Source organism: Myotis daubentonii, chromosome 15, assembly GCF_963259705.1.
Source record: "Myotis daubentonii chromosome 15, mMyoDau2.1, whole genome shotgun sequence".
Lineage (NCBI taxonomy): Eukaryota > Metazoa > Chordata > Mammalia > Chiroptera > Vespertilionidae > Myotis > Myotis daubentonii.
The window spans coordinates 18,623,807-18,629,211 of record NC_081854.1 but is presented as its reverse complement, the minus strand read 5'-3'; positions in this window follow the sequence as shown (position 1 = coordinate 18,629,211).

Here is a 5,405-nt window from a genome sequence, read left to right as displayed (position 1 = left end):
CAATCCTAGTCATACTCTCTGTAGGCACTGAAACAGGTCTGATACCTTTTCATACAACAGACCTTTACCAAACATACAAATATTTCTGAATAACCACCATGAGTCCCTCCCCTTTTCTCTTAGCCATTTCCCAAATAAAATATTCTAAAGTCCCTACACTCTCTGCCACTTTATTGTGGGAAAGTGAGGCGTGTCAACCACAGGAAACTCCGAATTCTAAGAGTCTTCTAACCACAGCAGCAGAGCCGCAGGACTACCCATTTCCCCATTCGGAGTACTGCACTTATATTTAGAAAGCCTAATGCCATATCAGCTGATTTGAGGATACTGGTTTTTCCTACTGTGCTCAGTCCCATACCTGTGTAGATGTATACATTTTATTTTATTTCATTTTTAAAAATATTTGTATTAGTTTCAGAGAGGAAGGGACAAGGAGAGAGATTAGAAACATTAATGATAAGAATTATTGAACAGCTGCCTCCTGCACACCCCCACCGGGGATCCAGCCCGAAACACCGGCATGAGCCCTTGACTGGAATCAAACCTGGGACCCTTCAGGCTGACACTCTATCCACTGAGCCAAACCAACTAGGGCCATTTTATTTTTTAAGAAATATATAGCTTGCCCTGACCAGTTTGGCTCAGTGGATAGAGTGTTGGCCTGGGGACTGAAGGGTCCCAGGTTCAATTCCAGTCAAGGGCATGTACCTTGGTTATGGGCACATCCCCAGTGGGGGGGGGGGTGCAGGAGGCAGCTGATTTATGTTTCTCCCTCATTGATGTTTCTAACTCTCTATCCCTCTCCCTTCCTCTCTGTAAAAAAATCAATAAAAAAAATTTTTTTTTTAAAAAAAAAGAAATAGCCCTAACTGGTTTGGCTCAGTGGATAGAGCGTCAGCCTGCAGACTGAAGGGTCCCAGGTTCGATTCCAGTCAAGGGCATGTACCTTTGTTGCGGGCACATCCCCAGTTGTGGGTGTGCAGGAGGCGGCTGATCAATGTTTCTCTCTCATTGGTGTTTCTATCTCTCTGTCCCTCTCCCTTCCTCTCTGTAAAAAAAATCAATAAAATATATTTTTTAAAAAAAGAAATATATAGCTTGTACTGGAGAGACAAAGATGAATCAGACCTGTTTCCTGCCCTCACTAAGCTCTGGGTTATGGAGAGAACCAAATTCAAACCCAGACCATTATAGTTCAGTGAGAAACACCCTGATAGGGTAAACACAGGCTTTTTGGCCCATCTGATAAACCTCTGTGAAAATGTCCATTTTGGGTTTTCTGGGCTCACTTTTCCTCATTTCAAGCTCAAAGGGGAAAAGAGAATGCAAATTCCCCGATGGTGCTTTTTGCAGTCGTGGTTGGATTGGACGTTTCCTTCTGGCTCCTCCAAGGTGTTTGTGGGCTGCCACCTCGTTCTGAATGTCCCCTCTCTCCTGTTAGAGTTCACCACATTTGGACATGCAGCAGCCAGGCAGCTGCACACGAACAGAAATTCCAGCAAGTCAGGAAATGAGTTTGTCCTGTTGCTTTGAGGCTAACTGATGCTAGCCTGTGATATTGAACAAATCCTATCTTGTTCCCTATGGGGATCCCTGTTCGTGGCGTCAGATATGGGGGAAATGGTGTTCTCTCTTCTTGCGACAAGCGCAGAGAGAGAGAACTCAGGGGTCGATGAAATCTTGAATAGAACGCGATGAGGTTTTAAGGAAAAATGAATAAAACAAGACTGAGACAGAAATAGAGGAAAGCTGGGACCAGGTGTGGCGTCTGCTCTCTGATAGATAAACAGGGCCCAGAGCCAGCGAAGCAACTTTTATTTATAGCCAAATACTAGGACGTTTTACAAAGGGTAAATAGAAGGGGGAATGTGTGCATTCTTGTAGCTTCCTCCTAAATAGTCACCTCCGGATGGGTCCGAATCACATTCATTCCTGGTGCTTGACTAGATTTAAAAAAGAACCCATTTCCTGGCACCTGGTTTTGAAGGTCAACTGAGGCATTCCCACCTCTTGGTTAAATATGCCCCCAAGATAAGGCTCTGCCTTCATCATGGGTTCAGTTGACATGCATTTAAAAGAAAGCCAGCGCCTTCCCTGGCAGGGGGCCTTCCACAGTTCCCTGAACTTTTTTTTTTTATCATTGAAGGTCTTTTTTTTTTAATTATTTTTTTTTATTGCTTAAAGTATTACAAAGGGTATTACATGTGTCCTTTTTTCCCCCCTGCCCTTGACAGTCCCCTAGCCTCCCTGCACTTTAACTTCCATTTCTTTAAAATGGAGCTGTTGGTTAGCTGTCCATGGGTGTATGTGTATCGTGAGAACTCCTCAGAGGCAGTATCACACCTTCTTCCTTTGGTAGCCACCACCTGAAAAACACTGGGCACTCATGTTCCCTGAATGTATGTATGAATAAATGATTGTTACTAGAGCAACATGAGTAATGGACTCAATCAACAAATATTTCCAAATGTTTACTAAGTACACTGTAGAGGGGGAAACCAAATAACCGTGGCAGAATGGTATTTTTCCCCCACTTTCCCCTTCTCTCCTTCCTGGAGGGAGGCCTTTGTAAATCAGACTGTGTTGACACAATGTTCTGGAGATGGGCTCTAAGTAGTTGCCAATATTAACAAGAGAACTTTGTCTTAGGTGTGTTTTATATTGTGAAACAAACAAGAAAAATACTTTAAATTCCATGTGTTAATGTAAAAAATCCATTGAAACCTGTAAAGAATTTTTGTGAGTTTATTTGAGCCAAACTTTGACATGTGCTGGGAAGCAGAACCTCAACGAATTGAGATAATGCTCCGGAGAATGGCGGGTTATATTTGTATTTATAGATTTGCAATCAAAGGAGGGACATAGGTGGGTTACATGAAATTCATTGGTGATAGATTAAGGAGGAGGGATAAAGCAAAGCAGGGAAACCCCTGGGATTGGATAAAAAGTAAAATGATGGACACATACTTAGGTGGGTGCAGGATCAATTAACTTGATAATGAAGGAATATCTGTCCTGGCACCCAGCACATTTGGTTGTGCCCCAGGGCTCCAGAAAAAGGGAAGTTACAAGTTACCCAGACATTTCAAGGGTATGTTATCATAGATGCAAAAAGACAGATAGGCTCAGTTAAGGTAACGGTTGATCTTGTCAGTGAAGATACTGGCCTAGGACGTAACTGCCCACCATAACTGCTTTTAGTTAAAGTTTAATTTCAGACCATCCTTTGTGGTTACTTTAGGTCTCTGAGTTTGCAAGACTGGCATGCAGGACTCCCCTGAGCTTGTCAGGTCAGCATGTGGCCCCTTTCGTCCACACATGGCTGAAAGTTTTTTTATCTTATTTTAAAGAAAGGGTTTGTCCTGCAGGGAAGGAAGAAGAGAAGGAGGAGAAAGAAGAAGAGGAAACTGGTCTTGAGCCATGGAATCTAAGCCACCAGCAGGTAGTTTTAAGAAGACATCATGTCCATCCCTGAGTTCTGCAAGCATTTTTTTTGTTTTATTGCTTAAAGTATTACAAAGAGTATTATATATGTCTCCTTTTTTTTTTCTCCCCTTGACCCTCCCCTAGCATTTTTATACACCAAGTAGGAAGGAGAAAGATGTAAGGATTTACATTAGCTATAGACAAAGGGAAGGACTAGTTCTGGGGTAGGCTCGGCAGAGTCTGCAAGAAAGAAATGTCTGGTCCTGGCTGGTTTGGCTTAGTGGGATGGAGTGTCGGCCTGCAGACTGAGGGGTCCCGGGTTGCGGGCTCGATTCCCACTGAGGGGGCATGCAGGAGGCAGCCGAGCCGAGATTCTCTCTCATCATTTATGTTTCTATCATTCTCTCCTTCTCCCTTCCTCTCTGAAATCAATAAAAATATATTTAAGAAAGAAAGAAATGTCTGCTCTTGTGGATTGGCTCTGGGCAGCAGATTGAAAAATTCATATGCAAGTAAGCAGAGGCCCTGGGGCTCTATGGTGCTGGCTATTCTCTCTTTTATATAATCTTAGAAATAGTCACCTGCAGATTAATCCCAAATTCCATTAGGTGTACAGAAATGTGATCAGTCTTTTGTCAGAGCTGGTACACAGCTATTAACAGGCTAACTGTTCAGTCTCTCTCCCTTACTCTCTGGCTGCTGTAATTTTGATTTAGAACAGCGGTTCTCAACCTGTGGGTTGCGACCGCTTTGGCCGTCGAACGACCCTTTCACAGGGGTCGCCTAAGACCATCCTGCATATCAGATATTTACATTACGATTCATAACAGTAGCAACATTACAGTTATGAAGTAGCAACGAAAATAATTTTATGGTTGGGTCACAACATGAGGAACTGTATTTAAAGGGCCAGAAGGTTGAGAACCACTGATTTAGAACATCTCAACATTGTTTTCTTGTCAATATCAATGGGCTTGAGGGATCTCAAGCCCCCTCCTGTGGAACATAGGACCATACATCCCACCCCAAGTCCATGGAGAGGGAAATCAGCCAGAGTGAACTGACTGGGAGCCAGGACATGGGGAAAGCAGAGAGGTAGACAGATTGAGGGGGAAGGGAGGCAGGCCTGAGGAGGAGCGCCCTGACCCTGCCACTGCCTGGGAGTGGACCGATGGACAACTCAGTGAGAAAGTAGAGAACCCCCATCAGCTTCCTTGTGTATGCATAACCATTCATCACTAAAATTTTCTTCCTAGTAATGGATTGCACTTTCACATGCTTTTTAACGTATCAGGCCTAGTTAAAGTGTTACAAAAATATCTCTCAATTCAACAAACATTTATAGAGTTCTCTCAGTGTATCAGGCTCCATATAAGTTCAGCAACACACACACACACACACACACACACACACACACACACACACACACACCCTGCCCTCAAAGACCCATATCCAATTAGCTTCACGTTTCTTCTCTGCACTGCCCTTCTCTGCCCTCCATCAACCCAAATCCTACCCCACCCTGTGAGACCCAGCTCCAGTTCCACCTGACCCAGGCCACAGTGAATTCCTGCCACTTCTGAAATTTGGTTTCACTTATATCTCAGGTTTTATGAAGTGAATGTCATCTCCCTGGTTAGACTTGAGCCTCCTAAGGACGGAGACCATTGTTAGAATTTTCCAGAGAGAAACCACATCAGCAGTTTATATCAGACCAAGCTCAGACCAAGCCTTAACCTTCAACTGGAGGACAATCTCCACTGCCCAGCACAGTGCCTGGCCCCCTGCAGACAGTTTATAAATTTTGTAGTAGCAAAGACTCTACAACTTGTCAGTAGGCAGGGATAATCTGAAAATTGAGAAGTTAAGGATGATCAAACAAAAATCAAAAAGGATTTGACTCATGCCTTGCCTCTTCCCTCCTCTTAAGTGAAATAAAGGCACACTACCTTTTCTCACTCATGCCTGGGAGCTTCCTT